The sequence below is a fragment of the Gopherus evgoodei genome, chromosome 4 (genome assembly GCF_007399415.2).
Source record: "Gopherus evgoodei ecotype Sinaloan lineage chromosome 4, rGopEvg1_v1.p, whole genome shotgun sequence".
Taxonomy (NCBI): domain Eukaryota; kingdom Metazoa; phylum Chordata; order Testudines; family Testudinidae; genus Gopherus; species Gopherus evgoodei.
Genome location: NC_044325.1, coordinates 116,100,025 through 116,127,472, shown reverse-complemented (window position 1 = coordinate 116,127,472; position 27,448 = coordinate 116,100,025). Strand labels below are relative to the sequence as shown.

The 27,448-nt window shown below is 46.5% G+C and overlaps 1 protein-coding gene across 3 annotated transcripts in view; it reads right to left on the bottom strand.

The window, feature by feature from the left end:
* Window positions 1-6,029, bottom strand: part of SLC25A22 (solute carrier family 25 member 22) — a 131,014-nt gene extending 124,985 nt beyond the window's left edge. For 2 of the 3 annotated variants that reach the window (XR_004000122.1, XM_030560675.1), the window contains exon 1: window positions 5,942-6,029. The gene's annotated coding sequence lies outside the window, so the exon portion shown is untranslated. Of the gene's footprint in view, window positions 1-4,707; window positions 4,781-5,941 lie in introns of all 3 variants that reach the window. The other variant, XM_030560676.1, reaches the window with a different exon arrangement.
* Window positions 6,030-27,448: the final 21,419 nt, after the last annotated feature.

Sequence of the window (27,448 nt, the reverse complement as noted above, 5' to 3'; positions counted from 1 at the left end):
GGCCCTTCCGAGGGAGTGGAGAAGAGGAGCCCCAGCACCCTCGCTGCTCAGACCGGGAAGGAGGCGGAGAAGAGGGAGGAGCGGGGGCTTGGGGAAGGGGGGTGGAATCAGGGTATATCCCTCCAGCCCCCTGCCATGAGCCGCTCAGGGCAGGGTGCTGGGACCACCACCCCCCCGATCCCAGCCCACCCCCCCCCACCCTCTGCCCTGATCCCTGTACTCCACCCCCCACAACCCCAGCCCTGACTCTGGCACCCCCCACACATACCAAGCCCCCCCAAACCCCATGCCCTGACTCCTGCACTCCCACCATCCCCACCCAGAGCACCAAACGGGAGCTCCGGCACACTCCAGCACTCCCCACATTCCCATCTGCTCCCCTCACACCAAATGGGAGCTGCCCGGATAAGCGCTCCACACCCAAACCTCCTGCCCCAACCCTGAGCCCCCTCCCTCATTCTAGCTCCTTGCCAGACCCTTCACCTCCAGCCCTGTGCTCAGTGGAGAGAGAAAGAAAGAGAATGGGCCAGAACCAGGGAGAAGGTAGGTACTCATTCCATGTGGGCAGGGCCGGGACCCCAGACTGGCAGTGGGCCTAATGGGGCCGGCAGCCGGGACCCTGGCTGGCAGGAGCCAGCAGATGGAACCCCAGACCTGCTGCTGGTCTGCTCAGCCCACCGCCGGTCTGGGGTTCTGGCTGCCAGCCCCTTGCCAGCTGGGGTCCCAGCCGCCTGTCCCACTCAGCCCATTGCCAGCCTAGGTGAACAGAACCCCAGACCAGCAGCGGGCTGAGCAGGCCAGCAGCATACGATCAGCATTTTAATTTAATTTTAAATGAAGCCTCTTAAACATTTTGAAAACCTTGTTTATTTTACATACAACAGGATTTTAGTTATATAATATTGACTTATAGAGAGAGACCTTCTGAAAAATGTTAAAATGTATTACCAGCACACGAAACCTTAAATTAGAGTGAATAAATGAAGACTCAGCACAGAACTTCTGAAAGGTTGCCGACCCCGATCTATCTCAAGATTTGTAGAAGGTCAGTATCACCTTGGTATCTGAGCACCTGCACTACACCTAAGAAAACACTGCTGTGCAGATGTGAACAGCTAAGTTAGTTTGGCAGTTAATTGCCCCATTCTCTGAAGTGCACCTAAGAAAAGTGGGCTGCCACAGCTTAGTATAATACATGGGTCCTCCCTTTTATCAATGTTAATGCAGTTATAAGAGAACTGAAAAGTGTTACATGCATACACAGCATCTTATATATAGTTATAGAAGGGAAAGCATCTGACATACAATATGCTATTCCTCAATAATTAAAGTCTGCCATAATGGATACGTACAAGGAGGTAGAATTAAGTTTACATAGGCAATTGTAACATTAGGCTCTCAAAATCTGGAAGTGCCTGGTCATGAAATGAATATTCTCTTTGCATACTGTTTGGATTTCTATTTGTACTTCAATATAGATTAATGGTTCTCACACTATGGAACAGATCCTCAGTGGTGCAAACAGGAGTTGCTCAACTGACTTCCCAGAATCATGCCTATTTACACCAGCTGAGGATCTTTCTCCCAATCTATGGAACATCAGTGGTGGGCAGTGCCATTTCCCCGGGAAAGTTTTTAGAAAGGCAAATGGGAGTGGGGGGTAGGTCCTTGAGAGGCTGTGTCTGTCTCTGATAAAGCGGTCCAGAGAATGAGAAATAATGGCAATGATTCTGAACAGACTTATGCTCTGCAGTAACATGTATACAAAATATATTAAGTGCGCTCACTAGAGAGTTCGGCCAGCCCTGAGCATTCCAAACCAAAGCTTGTTACATATTATCTCCACAGCTTGGGACAATTTCACAAAATATTTTGAATTTCTCTCTTCACAAACATAGGCCTCTGACTTTACACACTGGAGGGGCCTGACTCACAGTTATGCTACTGACCTTTTATGCCACTCTGGCAGCATACATGAGGGACCTTAAAGTGGGTGCTAACAGCCCCCTGAAAATACATCAGGTGCAGAGGGCCTCCCTGGCACTGAGGAGTCAGTGGAAGGGTTCTGCACTAACCCTGTTCCTAGATGCCCCAGACACAGACAGGAGATGAGAAATATGTTGGGGGTGTGGCCAGGGCACAATGTTCTAAGAAACAGACTATCCAGAACACAGAGTGTATGCTGGAGTAGCCCTGTGACTGCTCTAATTTAGACCAGTGGTCAGGCAGGTCCCCGTATGGCTCCAAAATTCAGAGTGTCAACTGAAAAGGAAGCTGTAGGTCTAGTTATATTTAAACCAATTACTACACCTTGGCAGATCGTGCAGCTTATAAATCACAGTCCTGCTGCAGATACCGAGCTGAAGGAATTTGTGCAGGAACCACCTGAGGCGCTCTAAAGAGAGATGAATGGAGTGATGTCCAGATAATGGCAGTTGGGTAATGTGGTGTGGGTAGCTGTCTGAAGGGAAAAGGGTGGAGAGGTGCTGAAGTGGAGCCTCTTGAGTCTGGTCTTTCCCAAGGTAACCCAGTGAGTGAGGCCCACTTGAGCCAGAGGGCCCAGAAAAGGAAGCACTGTTTAGCTGAAGTGAGAGCCAGCCTGGCAGGGTTCCTCAGAAAACCTCACCACCAGTTTGCTTAGGGGAGCAGAGTGCACTCAGGTGGAGTGGATGTGGATAGCTCTTCCCTTTGCCAAGGCAGTTGGAGCCACCTACCTCTCACCACAGCTGCCTCACCAAAGTGTGCCACTTCTCCACAGTTGCCACGCACTTGGTAATTATCCCATAATAGAGAGAGATTGTGTGTCTTCAGCTAGTTCTAGGGGATGAAGTCTGGGTTGGGCTCTCAGCCCAGTGAAGATTCAGCCAAGTCTGCAAGATGGCTGCCATCTGGGACAACGCAGGTATTGAAACAGGGAGTTCCAAAGACTCAGGCTTTGGACTTTACAACTTGAGCTGTAGAGCCAGATCCTCAGGCTTGCACAGCATCATCTCTTGTGGCTGGGCAAGGATGAGGGGAGGATATACAGGGACGTTGTGTAACACCTGGATGCACCCTCCCAAGAGTGGGTTATCGATTGGTCACTCCTTCTCTGTGGGACCTCTCCAGTTCCTTGGGGTTATTTGGTTGCAGTGAAAAGATGATCCCTTGATACTTCTGAGATTTTAATAATCTATTTTAAATTTTTTGTACCGCCAGGACACACATCCCAGCAAGACTATTCCATGTAGTAAGCACTGTACCCCATCCTAAGCATCACTCCAGCAAGGAAGTGTTGACCACTTATTTTCAGGTGTCAGCTCTCATCTTTCACTCCACTCCAGCTCTGCACATTTCCCCTCTCTGCTTTCTCTTCTGCTGCCCCAACTCCAGAAAGCTCCCTCTCTGCTTGGCCTCCCTCTGAAGTATTTCACAATATTCATCATGACAGATGTTATGCAAGAGAATTCTTGTACATGCATGTGAAATATGAGGCTTGTACCCTAGTGCACTAGAGATCAGTGAAGTTCTCCTTAGAGATGAGCCTGAACCAAAGCCCCAGACCCAAACAGCTCCCAAACTTTGAGGACGTATAAAATCAAAACATTTACCTCAAGCCTCTCTCAAGCTATGACACATGCCAAGCTATCATTGCATAGATAGAAATCTAGAATATGGGATCAGACAAAACAAGAGCTGGGACCTATTTCCATGCTCACAAGCTTCAAGTCCTTTGCGCTGACCAGGAAGTCATGCAAATGTTATCCATTGCCAATACCCAAATGAATGGGAAGGGCAGTAAGGGAAGCGAATGGGCCTGATCAGATTATCATTTATACTGATCGGTTAACCAAACACTGTATATATCCCTTTCGGGATGGTGACAGGAAATCTGACTTGGTCTCTGGTGTCTTGATAGGATATTAAGAAGGTTGCTAGATCTAAAAATTGACCATTGATGTTACTGGACCATACTCCCATATTACAATTCTTCTAAAGTCTGGATTTGATCCATGTTTTACCTCCTCCTGCAAATAATGGAATCATTGTGATTCTCCACATAAGCAGCCTTACTCCAAGTCCCATTGTAAAACAAACTGGCCCACACATAGTGATAAGAGATAACATGACTTACAGGTTGGATTTTAACCCAAATAAAATAATGCACAGCTGAAATCCTGAAGATAAGAATTTCAGTGTGGGGCAACTGTCAAGGGAGGTAATTCCCGATTAAAGACTTGTACTTACTTTCTGGGGCATAGGTTAGAATAACTCTTTTTGTAAGGAGTCTGCTATGGCCTTGCTTTCAAGGCTACCCAGCTGAGCTAGCCCCATAGGCAGCAAGTCTAGAGAAATTAGCTAATGTCAGAATCCTCTCACAAGATTCTGAAGGATCTGTTATTTACCACTTTATTTTGATGACCCATTGAGTATCTATTTGCAGCTAGCTTTATTTAAAGCCATCTACAGAGAGTAACATTGATCAGAATCATTGCCGCTGCAGCCTGAAATAGCAGCTACCACCATGCTGCTATTTGTATTACAGTAGCAGCTAGACTGATGCAGTAGTGGCTCAGAGATTGATGCACCTTGTGTTTGTGCAGCCCCTTGCACAAACACACACACCTTAGTAAGAGATGGCCCCTGCCCCAAAAAGGTTACACTCTAAATGGGCAAGGGAGAGAACGGAAAGGAGGGGAAACAGACACTGAGAGTGAAGCAACTCACCCAAGGACACAGCAGGTCAGTAGACGAGAACAGAACCCAAGTATCCTAAGTCCCAGACCAGGGCTTCTATCCACTGGAGAATTTAAACAAATAAAAAAAAAAAATAGATAAACCAAGTAAATGCACCTTGCACTCTACCCTGAAGCTTGCTAGACTCCAGCAGACTGTCAGGAAGTATGAATTAAAAAGGTAAGAAATCTTGATTGAGAAAGGCTGGGTGCTTTGGAAAGTTTGGTTTAATATAATGACACACACACAGCCACAGTCTTAATGTGGTAGAAGTCAGAAGAAACCAACATTCACCTCCTGCATTCCCTGTATTTTTCCATCAGTCCATAGAGAGACTTACAAACATTCATTAATTAAGCTTCATCACCACACAGCTGAGATGGATCAGACCACAAATTAGTCATTCCCAGCTCACTGATGGGGGACTTGAGGCCCAGGAAAGTGAAGGGACTCGCCCAAGGTCACAGACAAGTCAGTGTCACATCCAGGAACAGAAACCCAGAGTCTTACCTCATAGTCCCTGCCACAACCACTGGGTACCTTCCAGACACCCTGTGAGTGCAAAACTACAGGAACAAAGCAACAAATCAGGTCTTGGAACATGCAATGCTCAACTCACTGGTTTCCTCTTATCTCCTGCGAGTGCAGGGAGGGGAAGCAGCTTTGGGAAAGAAGCAGCAACAGGAATGTGCCCAACTTTCCAGTACACCATGGGTGAGCCACACTGACTGGGGGAGGTGGACGGGTCCCAGTGACACCTCCTCACTGGAAATGCTGCTGCCCTGGAGCAGACAGGTTGAGATGCAGTTCACGGTAAAGCAAGCAACATTTACAAAAAGGGGGTGTAATGCAACATACTGGGGGTGGAGGTACCTCGAGTGGAGCTAGGGGAGATTATGCCCCACCTCGTAGCAGTAGAGGAGTTCACTGCAGCGAATAGCATGTAAGCCCACTGTTTGTCTCTGCATTACAGAGGGAGAAAAGAAACACACACACAGCGGCAGCCTAATCCCTGCCCGGCTGCAAGCCAATGCACAGCGAAGGGGCACTCGCAAACCCTAGTGCATTTGCACAGCACTGACCGCGGCGCTCCCCCAGGCGAAGGCAGACGCCGGGTCCCAGCGCTGGCGAAGGGGAGGCTGGAAACAGGACGGACATGAGCCTCCCACATCCCTCCCCTAGGGAGGCTGCGGAGCCGTGGGGAGGGGCGTTCAGTGGCACTTACCGGGCTCCCCGCGAGCCGCTGCTCTGCTTCTGCCTGGGATGGAGAAGCAGCAGCCTCCCTGTGTCCCTCTCGCTGGCTTTCCCTTTAACTGGCGCAAAGCAGGATGTCTGCACGGTTCCTTTCCCAGCCCCACAAGGCAGCTCGCCTCCGCCCCCTTTGGCCGCTTTGCAGAGCTACAAGCTCGCTCTGTTCTAGTCCCCAGCAGGAGGTTTCACGTGAAATCGTCCACGTCAGTAGAAAGTCTCCATGACTAACACACACACACCATGGGTGCATTGCTGCTGCTGCAATAGCACGAGGCCGCTAACGCCACCTGCGGGCATCAGGGATGAGATTAGATGGTCCGTCACCCCCCCCTCCCCCGGCACATGGTCCTTGCTATGCAAGAGCTGCCTTTCCGGGAAAAGGGAAAATCATCTTCCTTTTCTGCAATGCCTTTGACAGAAATGTTCATTGCAAAGGGAGGGGAATTTATAAACAAACAAGGCTACTGAACGGCCCAGCAGCTTGGGCTCAAGCTATGCAGCCTGAATTTCAGAGGGGCAGAGCACTTATCCCTAGGGTTTGGTCAATCATGGATTTTTCGGTTCGCTGGCCATTCTAAAAAGTCAGGAGAGGAAATTTGTGCCTCAGGCCCAACAAAACATTGTGTTTTGATTTTTGTCGTTTTCAATGTTTTTTATTTTAAAATAAAAATTAGATTAAAAAACATTTTGTTTCAAAGAGCTCCATGTGAAACAATGTGGCGCTCTTGACACAAATTTGCAAAACATTTGGGGATCACCCAATCTGCATTTTTTCCCCCAAAAAACTAGTTTTGTTCCAAAAATGTCACTCGCTCTACTTGCAGCCACATACTACAAAAGGAGAACTTGCACTGACTGTCCATGTGAATAAATACAGCCCCTGCAAGGTGGGCACAGCAACGGAGAGCATAGGCCACTAGCTCCACAGCAATGGGGGGTCACCCTGCAGACCTCCCCTCCCTCCCCCCCGCAGGGCACAGATTCAGCAGCAAGGCTGCACTCAACCCTGACACAGCACAAGAGCCGAGTCTGCCCCAGAAACACCCTTCCCCTCGGTGCTGGAGGTAGCGAGCAAGAGGAACAGAGTCCCGCACATATGCCCAGCCCCAGTCCCCCAAGCAGTGATTTATGTTGCTGGCAACTGCTCCCCATGCCCTAACCGATGCACCCACTAGGGACCACTCCAGGAGAGGGTGTGTGACCTCTCACAGCTTCCTTTTGCTTTCCCATCAGAATCTATTGTTCTGCGGGAAAACAAACAAAAAATCTATAGTGGACATGAATTCTGAATGTGCACAGTGGCAACGAATTCCCCCCTTGGAGGATAAATGCCTACAATGTCAGGATATTACCTGACCCTCTCTGAGTTCAGTGCTCTTAAAGACTAAGATTTATTTGGGCATAAGCTTTCACGGGTAAAAAACCCCTCCCTTCTTCAGAAGTTTTTTTACCCGTGCCTCACTTCTTCAGAAGTTTTTTTACCTGTGAAAGCTTATGCTCAAATTAATCTGTTAGTCTTTAAAGTGCCACCAGACTCGTTGTTGTTTTTGCGGATACAGACTAACACGGCTACCCCCTCATATTTGCTCCTAGGAGGTAATCATAAAAGCTTAGAGCTAGAAGGGACCTAGAGATGTCAAATCCACCCCTCTGCCCTGAGGCAGGACTAAATAACCCTTCATGACATAAAACCACCATGTCCCAACAAAACATCTGCAGAGTGTGACAAGAAGACCTATCCTGCTGTTGCAACATAGTGTCTGGAGCCACTCATCACTGTCAAGGCTCTTCAAGGGTTCTCCCAACAAAGCGCTGTCCCTTTAAGAGCCGGATAGGATGGGATCAGAGGGATCCACCCCCAAAAATCGAGACACTAGGTGGTCTCCGTGCCATTACAGCAGAGCGCAGCCAAGCTGTATCTTTGGGGGAGTGACAAGAAACAGTAGCTAGCCTCTCAGCACTCACAGGGCACAGCCCTCTTAAAGAAACAGCACTGAAACACGTGTGTACACACCCACACAGAGCAAACCCCTTGCAGGAAAGCGAACCTTCCTTTTTGTTCAGCAGAAGTCGCCCAAGGAGGTAAAAGAAGCACCCGGGGGGAAGAAGGCAGACTGGGCTCTCTCCTTTGAAGTGGCTCTTCCTTCTCGCTCATTCTGTGCTTTCCCTTTGACAAAAGCATGGGGGGGATTCAGCTGCAGCGGTTCGCTCACTCAGAGCTTGCAGCGATCTGTACTTACACTGGGAGCACGTGTCAGACTCTGGCTGGATTCAGACTCCCCACTAGCGCGGGGTTGAGTCATAACCCTGCAGCATCAGAAAGGCTGGATACCTGCCGCTGCATTCTCTCTTGATGAGTCACTTTCGTGTACTCCTGCCAGAAAGCACCCTTTCTGGCTGCAAAAGTGGGTGGTGCCCAGATTAGCATAGGCTGGGAGAGAGTGACTCACAAATCAGCTAAAGGCTGTCTTTCTCTCATCAGCAGCACCTGTGGAACTAGGACTCTGCAGCCAAGGCTGCATCTGTACAGGCACCTTACTCAAAACAGCAGAGTTCAGAGCAGTAGACTAACAAATGTATTGGTGCATGAGCTGTCCTGGGTAAATACCCACTTTGTGGGATGCATGTAGCGGAAATTTCCAGAGGCAGGTATAAATATGCAAGCAAGAATCAGGCTAGAAATAACGAGATTAGTTCAATCAGGGAGGATGAGGGCCTTTTCTAGCAGTTGAGGTGTGAACACAAAGAGAGGAGAAACTGCTTTTGTAGTTGGCTAGCCATTCAGTCTTTGTTTAATGCTGTGCTGATGGTGGCAAATTTGCAGATGAACTGAAGTTCAGCAGTTTCTCTTTGAAGTCTGGTCCTGAAGTTTTTTTGCCGCTGGATGGCTACCTTTAAATCTGCTATTGTGTGGCCAGGGCGATTGACGTGTTCTCCTACAGGTTTTCGTATATTGCCATTCCTAATATCTGATTTGTGTCCTTTTATCCTTTTATGTAGGGACTGTCCAGTTTGGCCAATATACATAGCAGAGGGGCATTGCTGGCACATGATGGCGTATATTACATTGGTGGACGTGCAGGTGAATGAACCGGTGATGGTGTGGCTGATCTGTTTAGGTCCTGTGATGGTATCGCTATGTGGGCGGAGTTGGCATCGAGGTTTGTTGCATGGATTGGTTCCTGAGCTAGAGTTAGTATGGTGCAGTGTGCAGTTACTGGTGAGAATATGCTTCAGGTTGGGAGGTTGTCTGTGGGCGAGGACTGGCCTGCCATCCAAGGCCTGTGAAAGTGAGGGATCATTGTCCAGGATGGGTAGTAGATTACTGATGATGCATTGGAGAGGTTTTAGCTGGGGACTGTATGTGATGGCCAGTGGAGTTCTGTTGGTTTCTTTCTTGGGCTTGTCTTTCTGTAGGAGGCTTCTGGGTACACGTCTGGCTCTGTTGATCTGTTTCCTTATTTCCTCGTGCGGGTATTGTAGTTTTGAGAATGCTTGGTGGAGATTTTGTAGGTGTTGGTCTCTGTCTGAGGGGTTGAAGCAGATGCAGTTGTACCTCAGTGCTTGGTTATAGACAATGGATCATGTGGTGTGTCTGGGATGGAAGCTGGAGGCATGAAGGTAGGTATAGCAGTCGGTGGGTTTTCAGTATAGGGTGGTGTTAACATGACCATTACTTATTTGCACCGTGGTGTCTAGGAAGTGGACCTCCCGCGTAGATTGGTCCAGGCTGAGGTTAATGGTGGGGTGGGAGCTGTTGAAATCGTAGTGGAATTTTTCCAGGGTTTCCTTCCCATGGGTCCAGATGATGAATATGTCATCAATGTAGCATAGGTAGAGAAGGGGCATGAGTGGACGAGAGCTGAGGAAGCGTTCCAGGTCAGTCATAAAAATGTTGGCATATTGTGTGGCCATGTGGGTGCCCACAGCGGTGCCACTGGTCTGGAGGTATATATTGTCATCAAATTTGAAATAATTCTGTGTGAGGATAAAGTCACAGAGCTCAGCAACCAGTTGTGCTGTGGCATCATCAGGGATACTGTTCCTGACAGCTTGTATTCCATCTGTGTGTGGGATGTTTGTGTAGAAAGCCTCTACATCCATGGTGGCTACGGTGGTGTTTTCATCAACCTCAGCCTGGACCAATCTACACGGGAGGTCCACTTCCTAGACACCAGGTTCCTGAATAGCACCAGTTTATTCTGTGTAATAAGCAACAAATCCTATCTTGACTGATGGGACTTAGTCACCATTTCAATAGAGAAGAGAGCACCTAGGGAGTCCTTCTCCTCCTTTCCCCATGGGCAAACCTGGGGCATTTAGCCTCTTGTGCTGCAGCATAAAGGATCTGGATCTCCTCCTCATGGAATTCCTCTGGGTATCACAGGGCTGATATAACAGCCCTTCACTGCTCCCCCACTTGTATCCTTGGTATTGAGGTGTGCTGAGATATAGCCAGACTGCTCTGATCTCCAGCTGTTCTGGGCTGCTGGATGATCCTTTTGGGGGCCGTTGCTCTAATGCATACCTAGGTTGCAGCTCCTGGGGCTGATTTGGCTCTGACAGCCCCAGAATTACACAGCTACAAGTGTAGCACAAAGCTGTCTTCTCTTCCACTGCCACATGCACCACCAGCCTGGGCTGTGCCTTCTGAGAAGTGCATCCCAGAATCAGGGCCTACAGTTGTGAACTGAAGCACTGATCTCCTACTCGATGGTACAGAGCATATTCTCACAGCACTGAGGCCACAGGGACATGGTGCCGACTGCTTCTGGGAGCACCACGGGGCCAGGGAAGGCAGGGAGCCTGCCTTAGCCCTGCTGCGCCATGGGGCTGGTAATCCCCTGGGCCGCCTTGAAAGCCCTAACAGGCTGGATCTGGCCCGCAGGCTGGATCTGGCCCTCCCCTGCTCTAGAAGTACCTTCTGCGGCTAAGACTTGGCTCCATTTTGCCCACCCATCTCTTAATACCTGTCTTGAAAATTTTGTCATGCTTTTGCCAAATCCACAGATCAGTGTTACAGATGTCAACTACTACCCAGTAAATCTAATTTCAATCCCTAGTAAAATAACAGAACAAATATTAGGAGAAACAAACCTGTAAACACCTGTAGAATAATAAAAGCATCCTTATGGCAAAATTCATAACCTCTGGCAATCACTGAAAAACTTCTTGCCTCCTGAACCAATGTGCCTGTGTCACACGTTGCTCAAAGGCTCCCTGGGACAAATTTTGCTGTCAATTCCACTGGTGTAAACCAAGAGTGATGCCAGTGGGACCACTTCAGATTTGCACTGGTGTCACTGACATTGGAATCTGCCTCTTGGTCTGTAGAAGTCAGAAGTGACTTTTGTTTTTCTTCAGTCAGTTAACTGGTGACACACTGGGATGACTGGCCACAGTGCTTAATTTGTAATGAGGTGCCAGGGCTCAGCCGTGACACAAATTAAGCACTGACTGGCAGATCAGATGGCTACTTTACCAAGAAGGTAGATTTACTTTTTGCAACTCTCCTGAATACCGGTTTCTTTTATGAAGCCGGAGATGGTGGTAAGTAGTGTTTAGCAAGTGAAGTTTTCTGTTGATTTTTTTCCCATTTTTAATCGGAACAGATGGAGTTTGATTTTCTCACACTCATTATGTGTTGAGAATAACAACTCTTAGATCAGTGCTGAGGAGGCGGAAAGGGGTCACCATACAGCCCTGCAAATGCTTTTGCAGTCTGGACTTGGCTGTATAGAAATTCAGCTTGGAATTAGGGTGACCAGACAGCAAATGTGAAAAATCGGGACAAGGGTGGGAGGTAATAGGAGCCTATATAAGAAAAAGACCCCAAAATAGAGACTGTCCCTATAAAATTGGAACATCTGGTGACCCTACTTGGAATGCAGAGCAAAGACAATTGGGACATGAGGTATTGATTAGACCCTCATCATGTGATGGACCTTCAGCTGGTGAGCCATACGCAGCATGCACTTCAGAAGCACAAATTGCTTCAGATGCACAAATGACGCCAGACAAATTGGATTGCTTTCTCAGATAGAATTGCAAAGGCTTACTGTACCAGATGCCTTACTGAGACCCAAGCTGTATTCCATCCTCTGCATGCCTGGTTCTCTGCTTAGCTATACCGGTCAGTGCAACTCCATGGGCAGTGGATTTACTCCTGATTTACACCCGTGGAAGTGAGAGCAAAAATCAGTCTCTGTGTCTTCTCAAAGCCTTACCTCTACAATTCATTCTGCTGGCACTGTCACGTGGATTGAAAACTGAGCGAATGCCATCAGAGCTATAAACAGCAATGTATCAAGGGAGCTGCAGCAAGCCTAGTTGTCAGGTCCTGTTTTATTTACCATCTTTGCTAAGAGGGAGTGAAACAGCATGTTAATGACATTCAGAGTTGATGCTGAATTTAGTGGTGATGTGAACAGAGGGCAGAGAAATAGTACACAGGGACTTTGAGTTTGTACCCATTCCCACTGAAGTCATTCTAAATTCTTCCCATTAATGTCCCTGGGCTCTGCACTGGGCCCCCAGTAAGGGTCAGACATGGGGACATGAACTAAGAAACTAACAGAGCTGCTCAAAAACCAGGAACGTTTTTGTGAGAAACTTGCCCCTTCTTTATTATTGAAAAATGTTGAATTTTGAAAAATTTCCACCAGCCCTAGAAAATAAGCCTCGGTGTGGGAAAATCCAAGCTAACATAGCAACAGGAAAATAGCCTCTAAGCTAGACAGGCAGCAGGAAGGAGGGACCTGAGGTGGGCACGTAACAGACTGCAAATATTTGAGATGGTGACACACAAGAGAGCAAGAGGAGTTAGTTATCATAAAAGGCGTAAGGGCAGAAGTGATGGGAGGCTGTCACGAACAGGAAAACATAGGTCGGGCAGAGCATGAGAAAATATAGTGTAGAGACTGTTGTGCATAGGCAGAGGCTCACCCTAGAGCAGGGTTAGTCAATAGGTGGACCACGGGCCAAATCTGGACTACCAGACGTTTGAAAAGACTGTAAACATCTTTTAATTTACTTATCATGATTGTTATTATTGTCTCTGGAGTCTGGATCTTGGCTATACCTTGAGCAAGGAATTTGGACCTTTCCCAAAAAAATAATTGATTGCCCCTGCTCTAAGGCTGGGTGGCCTTCTGGTTAAAGCCCGGGGCTAGGACTCAGGAGATCTGGGTTTAAGTCTTGCTTTGCCACAGATTCTCTGTGGGACTTCACCTGAACCTCTGTGTCTCAGTTCCCCATCTGCAAAATGGAAATAATGCTTCTGTGCCCATTTTGATTGTAAGAGCTTTGGGGCAGCCCAGTCTCACTTCATGTATATAAAGTGCTTAGTGTAATGGTGCCCCAATCTTGGTTGGTGCCACTAGGTGTTGATGCAATCACAATACTATGCTTAATGCTCCTAGGACATGGTGTTTCTAAACCAATGACCTATTATGTTTTTTCCCATCTCTGATTTGTTTGTTGCTGTAACAAGTGGGTACTGGGACTCAGCCTGGGAGTATTGGTACTGGGGTATATTTAGTGTTGCTTTCACTAGACAGCCCTGTTCCAGAGCAAACTGAAGTCACATCACAATACAGTGTAATATTACAAATTGGAAGAGAGACTTCTGTGGCCCAAAGATACTGATGTAGGGCACAGAGCAAATGGTCACCACTTGTCCATCTTCCTCAATTTCCTGCTCTGTAAACTGCAGCTAATATTCGATTTTACAAGGGTGTTGTGAAGCTTACTTAATGTTAATCCCTAGCAGGGTGTATGCAGGGATTACGCCCCGAACACCTGGATCTAAAACTTCTACTGCTTGAGCTAAAGGAGGAACTCCATTTGTTTGGCGATGGTAGCAGCCTTACCAATCACTTATGTCGGGATGGGCAAACTACAGCCCCGGGGCTGAATTTGGCTCTCCAGATGTTTTAATTTGGCCCTCGAGCTCTGGCCAGGGAGCAGGGTCTGGAGCTTGCTCTGCTCTGGTTCTCCAGCTGGGAGTGGGGTTGAGGGCTTGTCCCACTTCGAGTGGCTCCTAGAAGCAGTAGCATGTCCCCTCTCTGGCTCCTACGTGTAGGGACAGCCAGGGTGCTCCGCATGCTGCCCCACCCCAAGCGCTGCCCCTGCAGCTCCCATTGGCTGGGAACCACAGCCAATGGGAGCTGCAAGGGGGATCCTGAGGATGAGGTAGTGCACAGAGCTGCCTGGTCGCACCTCCATGTAGGAGCTGGATGGGGGACAGGCCGCTGCTTCTGGGAGCTCCTTAAGGTAAGTGCCACCTGGAGGCTTCACCCCTGACCTCCTCCTGTGCCCTGACCCCCTGCCCCAGCCCTAGCCCTGATCCCCCTCCTGCCCTCAAACCCCTTGGTTCCAGCCAACAGCACCCTCCTGCACCCCCAACCCCACCCCAGAGCCCGCACCTAGCCGGAGCCCTCACCTGTTCCCGCACTCCAACCCCCAATTTTGTGAGCATTCATGGCCCCCCATACAATTTCCATATCCTTGAGCCAAAAAGTTTCCCCGTCCCTGACTTACATAGTCCTGCCCCTAGAGAGAGATAAGAGATGCACATTGAGAAGGTGGGAATTAGATTCATATATGTAAAGCGCTTTGAGATCTTTCTTAAGGTGCACTGCACCTTTAAATGCCATAAATCTATTTGGCCAAGTGGACTCAGCCTAGGGATGAATTGTGCTTAGCATACATACTGCACTGCGGACATTACTTTTTATGGTAATTGCCATCCTGGGGACCACGTGTACTTTCATCTAGCAAGGAAGGGGTTAAAACGGTTATGATTTAAAGTGCTCTCTCAATACTGCAGTCACTGTACTTCTTTTTTTGGCTCCGCTACATAAAAAGTCGGTCCTGTTCAAGCTGGGTCTGAAACCTGCATGTAGCAAGTGTCCCACTTCCTCTGACAGCTGCAAAGAAAAGAAACAGAGGAAAGAGGATGCAGATTCAGCCAACCCCAAAGCTGTTGCCAAGGTTTCCTGTTCTAAGCGAATGTGAATTCTTTCTTCTGAAAGCCTGGAGAGAAATTTTAAACCATTCTGTACAAGGGAGAGCTTAAAGATCAGTCGCACCTTGAAATGGATTTGATGGTTTGTTTTTTTTAAAGGTGTCACTGTGTTTAAGATCATTGCCCTGGAGCAAATAATAAATGAGACTAGCAAATATGTTCAAATAAAAACTATTCACTCAGCCTCCAGACTGATCTTTATTTGTAATAGGGGTAGCACCATGTTAGGAGTTATTTAAGGACATCTAACTACTGGACTAGTGCAATTGCAGGGAAAATCAATTTAATTACCTTCTGTTAAACCTATTGGATAGGTCCAGGCAGTCCAGTTAAATGTGATTTGTACCAGGGAAAACCATGTGTCTCTGAGATTCACAGAAAATATAAAGGCATGAAAGAGCTCTCAATTTTTTTTTTCTGTTAAAAATTCAAGTCTTATCCCCACTATTTTTCCTGGAAGACTCTATGGATGACTGGAGAACCAATGCTATAACAACATCTCAGGTACTGACAAAATGAATGCCGATTAATTGAGAAAAGAAAGGAGTTTTACTGAGACTGTTCAGAAGTCATCATTTTTCAATTTCATATTTTTACAACTCATCAAATTTTTAGTAAGTTTTGGGATTCCAGGGAAATTCCAGAAGCCTGGAAGAGTGCTAATGTCACACCAATATTAAAAAAGGGCAACGGTTATAGGCCCCTTAGCCTGACATCAGTCTCAGGTAAAAATTATACAGAATTCAGCTGATAGGGAATTGAAGGATAAGAATATAATTACTGCCCTCAACAGGGTTTTGAAGAAAATAGGCCTTGTCAGACAAACCTGAATTCATTCTTTGAGGTTACAAATTTGGTTGATAGAGGTAATTATGTAGCTGTTACAGACTTAGACTTTTGGAAGGCATTTGATTAAAAAATTAGCATGATACATGATCAATAAAGCACATGTTAAATGGATTAAAACTGGCTAACTGACAGATCTCAAAAAGTAGCTGTCAATGGGGAATCATTATTGAATGAGGGCATTTCTAGCAGGGTTCGACAGAGCTTAGTTCTAAGCCCGCCCCTATTCAGCATTTTCATCAGTGACTGGAAGTAAATATAAAAGCACTGCTGATAATATGTGTGGAGAATACAAAGACTGGTAAATGATGAGGAGACAGGGGTGCCATGCAGCATGAGCTGGATTGCTTGGTAACCTAGGCCCATTCAAACAAACTGTGTTTTAATAAAGCCAAACACAGAGTTATGCATCTAGGAATGAGGAATGCTAGCCATACCCACAGAATGGAGGACTGGATCCTGAAAAAGATTGACTCTGATAAGGATTTAGGGGTCATAGAGGACAAGAAGCTCAGCATGGGCTCTCAGAGCATTGCCGTGGCAAAAAGCACTAATGTGAGCCATGGATATATAGAAAAGAGGAGTAGGAAGAGGAAGGTGATTTTACCTCTGAATACCGCATTGGTGAGAGAGATGCCGGAGCACTGCCTACAATTCTGGTGCCCACACGTTAAAAAGAGATTGGAAAGGGCAGGCGAGAATGCCTTCCCATAAGAGACTTAAAGAGCTCAGTGTTTACCTTATAGAAAAGAAGCTTGAGAGGTGATGTGATATAGTAGGTCAGTACCTTGATGGGTAGAAAATACCAAGCACTAAAGAACTCTTTTAATTTAGCAGAGAAAGGAGATAAAAAGGAACAATGCCTAGAAGCTGAAGCCAGATACATTTTTTAAATTGTGATTCAGATGATTAACCATTGAAACAAACCACCCAGGGAAGTGGTGAATTCCCTGTATTTTGAGATCTTCACATCAAGAGTGGATGCCTTTCTGGCAGATATGCTTTAGCCAAACAACCTATAGTGCTTAGGACAGGGGTGATTGGATGAAATTTAATGACCTGTGATATACAGGAAGGCAAAGTAGATGAGCAAATGTCCCCTTCTGCCTTTAAACTCTATTAATTAATCATAAGAACGGCCAGACCAAAGGTCCATCTAGCCCAGTATCCTGTCTTCTGGCAGTGGCCAATGCCAGGTGCCCCAGAGGGAATGAACAGAACAGGTAATAGAGTGATCCATCCCCCGTCGCTCATTCCCAGCTTCTGGCAAACAGAGGTTAGGGACACCATCCCTGCCCATCCTGGCTAATAGTCATTGATGGACCTATCCTCCATGAACTTATCTAGTTCTTTTTTTTAATCATAGTTATTATTACCTATTTAATTCAAAAACCTAACACACTAGAAAAAATATCTCTCTGTTAAAGATTGAACAGAAATCCTCATTCAATTAAGGGATGAGAAACTTCCTCTTCTTTCCAGCCAAAACAGGGAAACAAGACAGGACATCCAAGAAATTAGAACAAAATAAAATGCAAGAAAAACTCTTCCAGGTCTCCTTTATTGATCATAAAGCAGCAAAAAAGGGCCTGGACTCTCAATGTTCTCCCCTTTGTAGGTGACCTTTAAAACTGAACTAGCAAGATCCAAGTTCGCTGTGGGTTCCCTATGAATCTACATGATACTACCACAAAAGTAGCACCCAAGTTGGCCTGTAAAATGGGCAGCTCCCTCTGAAGGAGCAGCATGCACACTACAAATACCCAAGTAAACATTTAAAGATGTAACCATAATCTCCAGGACTGTATGTATTGTGGAAGCATCAATAGGTCTAGTTACAGACCAAGGCCCCTGTTGTACTAGGCCCTGTAGCTATATTAGTAAAAAGGCAGCTCTTGTCCCCAAAAACCTACACCTCCATGGAGCTAATGAATATAGAATCACAGAAATGTAGGACTGGAAGGGACCAGCAAGGTCATCCAGTCCAGCCAAGTAAACCTAGACCATCCCTGATAGGTATTTGTCCAAGCTCTTCTTAAAAACCTCCAATGATGGGGATTCCACAACCTCCCTTGGTTGACTTAACTACTCTTACAGTTGGAAATTTTTTTCTAATATCTAACCTAAATCTCCCTTGCTGCAGATTAAGCCCATTGCTTCTTGTCCTACCTTCAGTGGACATGGTGAATAGTTGATCATCGTCCTCTTTATAGCAATCCCAACCATATTTATAGACTATTATCAGTCCCTCCACAGTCTTCTTTTCTCAGTACTAAACATGCCCTTTTAAAAACTTTTTTTCATAGGTCAGATTTTCTAAACTTTTTATTATTTTGTGGCTGTCGTCTGGACTCTTTTCAGTTTGTCCACATCTTTACTAGTGTGGTACCTAGAACTGGACACAATACTCCAGCTGAGGCCTCACCACTGCAGAGCAGATAGGGACAATTACCTCTTGTGTCTCCCATACAACACTCCTGTTAATGAGATTAGCCTTGTTTGCAGCTGCATCACATTGTTGACCCATATTCAATCTGTGATCCACTATAATCCCCCGTATCCTTTTCAGCAGTACCACCACCCAGCCAGTTTTGTAGTTGTGCATTTGATTTTTCCTTCCTAAATAAAGTACTTTGCCCTTATCTTTACTGAATTTCATCTTGTTCATTTCAGACCAAACTCTCCAATTTGCCAAGGCCATTTTGAATTGCGTATCTAGTATCTGTAGCAACTGCCTTGCGTTGGACTCCTGTGTTCCCATAGAAATTTTGATGGGCAGCAAAAGGGTTGATTTTTTTCCTCTTTTGATATTCTCAAGTATTGGTCCACATGCAGGGAGATGCCAACAAGGAGTCCCACATGCAGGTTAGAAAGAGAAATAAGCAGTGGTCTCCACTGTGCTCTTATCTCCCAGTCCCAGATAAAGAAGTTAAGCAGTTTGTTTTATTGAGTGCTGATGAATGGAGTTGACTTGGCTGAGAATTTGGGCTCAGGTTCCCATTCCCAAAGCATGGAGTTGGAAGCAGTATACTGCCACCTATTGTCAAGAGGGTGTTAGTTCAAGCCTAATCCTCTGATGCATTCATTTGGCTTATTACTTTGAAGAGGGATAGGAGGTCCAAGTTAGGCCCAATATGAAGATCACTGAAGTGCAAGCCTTTGGCTGTTGCTGAGTGGAGCAGCAGAGGGAATCCTGCCCTCTTTAGCTGTTATCATTGTGTACCAGAAAGGAAAGAAAGAAATTCATTAGCGATTCACAGGCCACGCTTCCACCACAGCTGCAGTCCAAAACGCCTTCCTCTTGCCCAGACTTTGTCTTGTCCCGACCCTACTTGACCCCAGAGAGAGGGAGTCAAGTGTTGCAACATTTCACTCAGCAGGAGAGATGATAGGAGGGCATCACAGCGCTGAAGGGAAACCAGACGTCCTTGCCAGTCCTCAGAAGTGCTGTAGCAGGTGAGGGGAAGGATGGTTCTGAAAAAGAGATCCGGGCCCTCTAGCCAGCATGGAGACCACCATCAAACCACAGCTGGAGGTGGCTCCCAGAAGGGGAAGGAACGGAGACAAATTCCTTTTGGGAGAGAACAAGCTGAGTTCCACTGTGGTTAGTGCAAGAGAGAGGATTTTCAAAGGTAGAACGCCCATTGACTTCAAAAGGAGCGAGGTTAGGCCAACAGTGAGCACTTTTGAAACACTCCCCCGCCCCATAGGTCCTAATCCTAAACCCCTTTAACTACCCTCTCGTATGGCCCCAAATGAAGCATCACTGAGTACCACTCTGCAAAACGCACATTAAAGAACTCCATGCATGTCCACATATTTATCCACAGAGCCTGAAAAGCATTCTGGGTAGAGCTATGCAAACTGGTATTCCAAGCCACCCACTTGGCTTTAGGACGTCCAGGTCCTGATCTCCATCCCTTTCTGGAGCTTGTTTGTGGATCCCTCATTCAAGCAGCTGGTAAGTAATGAGAGAAATTTGTATTTGATATGAACATTATTAATGGCACAGGGTGGTGAGTTTGCTCCAGTGCTGTTGAAACAGGAGTCCCAGAAGCAAAAGTTTAAAGCACCCTCTGAAAGTGAAATAGTGTAACCCATACCTTTCTGGGGCTAAGCTACACCTGATGCTCCAAGCCAGCCTTGGTCCCAGTGAGCCCAGGAAAGAGACGGAAGGGGTCCCCACAGTTATTTCAATGCCCTCTTAGTTTGAGCTCCCAAGCCCCTGCTTTAAGAAGCTAATGGATTCATTTGTGACCATCTTGGTTTTCAAGCCATTGCTGATACTCAGCAGCTATCCATTGCACCATGTACTGTTTAAGCAGCAATGTCCTCATTTCTGTGCTTGGGCTATTCTTGTAAGGGATATTTGGTTAGGAGCTACTGTACAGTTGCTTGGCTCAGTACTCACTAAGCAATACTGAGAGGGGGAATAAAGCAAGGCTACACTGGGAGTTCAAAAGAGAGTCTTCCTCAGGGGCTAGAGACATGAGGCAGCAGGTGCTACCACCACCAGTAGTGCTACAAACTGTTTTCACTTTCAGCCCAAACTACAGAACAACCCAAGCTCATCTCAGTGCAGAAAATAAAAATCACACGTTTATCTTTCTCTCCAAACTGCAACCTAGAACACTGCAGATAAATCAAAACCACGGAGCCCTGGTGAAAGGTTGGAATCTGCGGGAAGCACAAGCAGTTATAGCAGGAACAAAGGAGAGGCAAGAGGGAACACAGGGGGGAAATCAAAGCAGTATGTTAGATGTCTGTGTACGAATACAAAATGTATGGGGAATAAACAGGAAGAACTAGAAATACTAGTGAATAATCACAATTACGGCATAACTGGCATCACAGAGACATGGTGGGATAATTCACATGACTGGATTATTGGTAAAGAAGGGTACAGCTTGTTCAGGAAGGACGAGCAGAGATAAAAGGGAGGAAGTGTTGCCTTGTATGTCAAAGATCTATACACTTGCACTGAGGTTGAGATGGAAATAGGAGATAGTCTTGTTGAAAGTCTCTGGATAAGGATAAAGAAGGTAAAAAAACAAGGGTGATGTCATGATAGGGGTCTACTCCAGACCATAGGCACTGACTCCGTGGGTGCTCAGCGCCCACTGGCAGCTTCCCCCCCGCCCAGCTCACCTCTGCCTCTGCTCTGCCTCCACCTCCTCCCCTGAGTGGGCTGCGTGCCAACTTTTCCCCACTAGCTCCCAGTGCTTGCACCGCAAAACAGCTGTTTCACATGGCTGAGAGGGAGGGGGGAGGAGAGGGAATGTGGCACTCTTGGGGAAGAGGCAGGGCCGGGGCAGGGATTTGGGGAAGGGGTCCAATAGGGGCAGGGAGGGGGGGAATTGGGACAGGGACTTTGGGGAAGGAGTTGGAATGGGGGCGGGGCCAGGAAAAGGGGGGCACGAGCACCTTCCGGCACCGGGGAAAGTTGGTACATATGCTCCAGACTACCTAACTAGGAAGAAGAGATGGATGAGGCTTTTAAAAAACAAAATAAACTAACAATCATCCAAAGCACAGGACTTGGTGATGAGGGCGGGCTTCAACTACCCAGACCTCTGTTGGGAAAATAACACAGCAGGGTACAGATTATCCAACAAGTTTGTCAAATGGATTGGAGACAATTTTTTATTTCAGAAGGTGGAGAAAGCAACTAGGGGAGAGACTCTTCTAGATTTGAATTTGACGGACAGGATCTGGTTGAGAATTTGAAAGTGGAAAGGCGCTTGGGTAGAAGTGATCATGAAATGGTAGAGTTCACAATTCTAAGGAATAGTAGGAGGGAAAAAACAGCTGAATAAAGATAATGGATTTCAAGAAGGCAGACTTTAGAAAATTCAGTAGTAGGTAAGTAGGATCCCATGGGAAGCAAGTCCACGTGGGAAAACAGTTTGAGAGAGTTTGAAAAACTGCCAAGAGACATTATTAAGGGCACAAGAGCAGACTATACCACTGCGTAAGAAAGACAGGAAGTACGGCTTAACCAAGTGATCTTTAATGATCTGAAACTCAAAGAAGAGTCTCACAAACAGTGGAAACTAGGTCAAATGATAAAGGATGAATATAAGAAAACTACTAGAAGCATGTAGGGACAAAGTTAGAAAGGCCAAGGCACGGAATAAGATTAAGCTAGCTAGAGACATGAAGGGTAACAAGAAAACATTCTACAAACACATTAGAAACAAGAGAAAGACCAATGACAGGGTCGGCCCATTTCTCAATGGGGGGAGAAGGACAATAACAGAAAATGGAAAAATGGCAGAAGTTCAAAATGGCCTTTTTGTTTCCGTTTTTACCAAAAAGGTTAGTAGAGATTGGACATCTGACATAGATCCTACCTCATTTTCACTGGCATTCACTGAGGCTAAAATAGAGAAAGAACAAGTTAAAAATTACTTAGACAAGTTTGATGTCCTGTGGACCTGATGAAATACATCCTGGAATACTCAAGGAGCTGACTGAGGAGCTATTTGAGCCATTAGCAATTATCTTCAAGAACTGATGGAAGATGGAAGAATTCCAGAGGAGTGGGAGAGGGTAAATATAGTGCCAATCTATAAAAAGGTAAATAAGTGCAACCTGAGGAATTACAGCTTAGTCAGCATAATTTTAATATCCAGAAAGAAAATGGAGCAAATAATCAAACCACCAATTTGCAAACATCTAGAACAGGCGTTGGCAACCTTTCAGAAATGCTGTGCCGAGTCTTCATTTATTCACTCTAATTTAAAGTTTCGCGTGCTGGCAATACATTTTAATGTTTTTAGAAGGTCTCTCTCTCTCTAAGTCTATATTATATAACTAAACTATTGTTGTATTTAAAGTAAATACGTTTTTTAAAATATTTAAGAACCTTCATTTAAAATAAAATTAAAATGCTAATCTTATCTGTTTAGTGTGATCCTTTTCCTTGCTGAGTTTTCCAATGTGTGCCACAGCAGGCAGTGGCTGAGGCCTGGAGCAGAACCCTGGGCTGGCTGCCAGTACCCCAGGCCAGCAGTGGGCTGAGTGGGGTCAGAAGTCTGGACACTGGCTGGCAGGGAGGCTGGTTCCGGCAGGGGTAAAAGTAACTTAAATTTCTTACAGGTACTGTCATATTCAACCCCCCTCGGGGGTGAGGAGCTCAGGGACTGGGATGTGTGCAGGGGAGCACTCAGAGCAAGGGGTTGGGGTGTTGGGGGGGGATCAGGACGGGGTGGGGATGTGGATGGTGCAGGAGTCAGGGCTGGGAGCATGGGATGTGTAGGAATCAGGGCTGGGTGGCGTAGGGGTTCAGGGCAGGAGATTGGGGAGTGTAAGGGGAAGTCCTGGGGGAACGGGGACTTGGGGCTGGCGTGGGACAGTCCCTGTTGCGGCTAGGTTACTTGGATGGTGGATGGGTCCCTGCCCCACGCTGTTCCTGTTTCTGTCAAGGGAGCTGTGGGCCAGCTGTGTGGGGGCACTGCATCTGCAGGCAAATGGGGGGCGGCAGCAGAAGACCAGGCCCGCTCCAGGCACCAGCCCAGCAAGCAGGTGCTTGGGGCAGCCAGAGTCAGACATGCCCCGCCCTCCTCGGCAGTGGGTCCCTCACTGAGGGAAGAACCAGCCGCAGAAGACTGAAGCGGCTGCGGTAGAGCTGCCACAGATAGCGACTTTTTTTTTCTGCTCTAGGCGGCAAAAACACTGGAGCCGGCCCTGCAGAAGACTCTCTGGCCTGCCACTCCCTTCCCCTAGGGGCCACAGGGATGGCATGTCCCTGCAGTGCCCTGGTGTCCAGCCACAGTGGCAAGTGGATTCCAGTTCCGGCTACTGGCCTCTTGCCAGCCAGGGTCTCAGCCGCTGGCCTGCTCAGCCCACTGCCAGCCTGCGGTTCCGTTCACCCAGGCTGGCGGAGGGCTGAGTGGGGCCAGCGGGCAGGACCTTGGCGTGCCATTAAAAATCGGCTAGCGTGCCACCTTTGGCACGTGCCATAGGTTGCCGACCCCTGATCTAGAAGATAATAAAGGTGATCAGTAACGGTCAACATGGATTTGTCAAGAACAAATCATGTCAAACCAACCTAACAGCTTTCTTTGACAGGGTAACAAACCTTGTAGATAGGGGGGAAGCAGTAGATGTGATATATTTTGACTTTAGAGTAAAGCTTTTGATACAGTGTCCCATGACCTTCTCATAAGCAAACTAGGGAAATATAACCTGGATGGAACTACTATAAGGTGGGTGTATAACTGGCTGGAAAACCATTATCAGTGGTTCATAGTCATGGTGGAAGTGCATAATGAGTGGGGTCCCACAAGGATCAGTCCTGGGCCCAGTTCTGGTCGATATCTTCATAAATGATTTAGCTAATAGCATAGAGAGTACACTGATTATGTTTGCAGATGATACCAAGATGGGAGGGATTGCAAGTGCTTTGGAGGATAGAGTTGAAATTCAAATTGGTCTGAAATAAATAGTATGAAATTAAATAAGGACAAATACAAAGTATTCCATTTAGGAAGGAACAATCAGATGCACACATACAAAATGGGAAATGACTGCCTAGGACGGAGTACTGTGGAAGGGGATCTGGGGTCATGGTGGCTCACAAGCTACAGATGAGTCAACAGGGTAACACTGTTGCAAAAAAAGCAAACAGCAGTCTGGTATGTATCAGGCGTGTAGTCTCTAAGGTGCCACAAGTACTCCTATTCTTTTTGTGGATACAAACTAACACGGCTACTACTCTGAGAGATAAAAGAAGTAATTCTTCCATTGTACTCCGTGCTGATTAGGCCTCAACTGGCGTATTGTGTCTAGTTCTGGGTGCCACATTTCAGGAAAGATGGGGACAAATTGGAGAAAGTCCAGAGGAGAGCAACAAAAATGATTAAGCGTCTAGAAAACAGGACCTATGAGGAAAGCTTGAAAAAGCTGGGGATGTTTAGGCTGGAGAAGGGAAAAGACAGGGGACACGATAACAGTTTTCAAGTACAGAAAAGGTTGTTACAAGTGTGACGGTGCCCCCCCCATAAGGCTTTATTGAAATATGCTTATGAATGTATATATGACATAACTTGAATATGTTTTATGCTACATATACCACATAATGTATCTCTGAAAAGGTTAAGATCTACTGAATCAATTAATCCTATTTGTATGCATGTATCATTTTTGTATTTGAAGTTATTAATATTGGCTGTGTACTGGCTTGATTTTTACGTAGCCTTTGTAAAGCATTTGGTCAGCTTCTTGAGAAAGGAATGTGCAAATTAAGTGCCCAAGCAAGAAGCACTTAAGTGACAATGGATCTTGAAAGGCTCCAATCCACATAAGAAGTCTACATGAAGACATTCAAAGTAGCAGGTAAGTAATGGCTGCTGACTGTAAAAACTGTAGTCAAACTTATTCCTTCCTCTTCTCCCATTACCCTGTATTCATAAGTGAATATAGCAGTGATCCGTTTGTCTCTGGATTCACGCTCTCCATAGAAACTAGGCTATTGGTGGTGCAGAAAAGTAAGTTGCCAGTCTATTGGACCTCAGAGAAGAAGAGAGGGCCTTGGAAAGTGTTCACTCACAGGAATATCATTGGTCTCCGCTCAGAAAAGGGATGGGATAAAGGTACAGGAATGGGTTTGGGGTCAAAGGGACAATACAAGGGAACCACTGGGGTCTCCAAGCACGGAACTCTCACCAAGCCTGGCCTATTTAAGCTCTAGTAAATGGGCAGAGCCCCCAAAGAAAAAACCCAACCACCTCTCTCTTGACAGAGGGGCAGGGCCATAACACAGAATTCAGCTAAATGCAGGAGAAACAGCACAGGGGTGGGCTGGCCGGTCAAAGGGCCAAGGCAAGGGAATGAGAAGAGGGCCCTTAGCAGACTATCGAGGATGGGGAAAGGTGCCAGACTGAGGGCCCCAGAAGGCCTGTATTCATCTACAGCATGTGTAGTGTCAGCCAGCATGACCCTCGACCTCTAGGGGGCAGAGGAGAGTTCAGCAATTGTAACAGTAAGTTTAATGACTGGGATGCCTGTTCTCTCTGAACTGCACCCAGGCCACCAGCACCCCCCACGCTGACCCCCAAAAACAGGAATCACATGGGGATTTCCCATCAGTACAAATGGGTTAAATGCAAAGGCACTACACAGCACTGAAGCTCTCCATCTCCACCATCCTTACTTCCAGTGAATACCACAGTAGTAACACTGCCATTATTCTGAGGCACTTAACTCTTCCTGGAGGAATTGCCTTTCCATAGCCATACCTTCATGATCCCATTGTTTTCCTCCTCAGCACACACCCTAATTCCAGCAGTTTTTCCAACAGGCATCAACTAAATGGATGGATTTTGTTGTTGAAAGTTTAACGGTAAAAATTATGGCAGAAGGAAACCCATGTGGAGTCCAGCTGAGCAATGGGGCAGAGATGGGTTCTCTGACACCCATCTTTCTGTTCAGTGGGGATTCCCTTTCTGCTCTCCCAGAACCTGCAGATCTATCTTTCCACTCCCTGCAGTCATACAGTACAACTGCTAAAAGGTCAGCAGAGGCTCCTTGGGGCATGAGCCCAATCTGCTCCTTGGAGCATCTGACCTGCATGGGGAAGATGTCCAGCTAAAGTGGTAGATTCCATGGATGTCAGAGATGAGGGTGCAATGGAACCTAAGAGTTAGTTGGAGACAAGGCAGTTTCCGTGGGAAGGGTTGGTTGGGAGCCTATGGGCCTCACAGGAATAGTAACAGACTGCTGGGGGCAGGGAAACAAGCATCCAGAAGCAAGTACAAGATGTCATTCCTGCACGCAGAGTTACTATGGTCACTGGGTGAGGGATAGGGACCCAGAGTCCACAGTGGAAACTTGACAGAATGGAAATGGCAGAATTCTCTATAGTAATAATATAGAAAAGGCAAAAATGATCCATAAATATTTCTGTAATGGATCTGGGAAAAAACATGATAGTCTCATCACGTGATGATAACACTTTCCATTCCACTGGTATTTCTGGATATGTTAAACAAGCAGCTATTACAGTTAGAAATTTATAAATCAATGGTGTAATGTTGCACTCCAGTGTTTTATGGAAATATGTTTATAAGTGTGAATATGATGTAACTGGAATATGCTTCATGCAAAAAGCCTCTTGTAAGGTATCATTACAAAGTTTATAATCTACTAAGTGTATGCGTCCTATTTGTATGAATGCACCATTCTTGTATCTAAAACTAGAAATATGAAGTATTACTCTGAGGACCTTTTGTAATTATACCAAGTGTGGACTATTAATGGTGGCTTAGGATCTTGATGGCTCCCATTATCTATAACAATTGGTTGTAAATGGCTCTATTTACTTGTAAGCCTTCCTGTGTTCATGTGAGTCAGGCCAGAAAGAATAGAGGCTTGGGGTCTCACAGGATATGTGACTATATCACCTGGTACTGGAATCTATCTTAAACCTGGTGCTTTTCCATTTATAAGGAGGGGTGGGGATTCAGAGAGACAAAAGATTCCTGCTTTGTGCCAAAGCTATAAAAGGGGGTGGAACAGAACAAAGGAGGTGGTAGTCATGAGAAAACCTTAATTACCACCTGAACTGGAACTAACAAGAACTGTACCAGAGGAAAGGATTGGGCC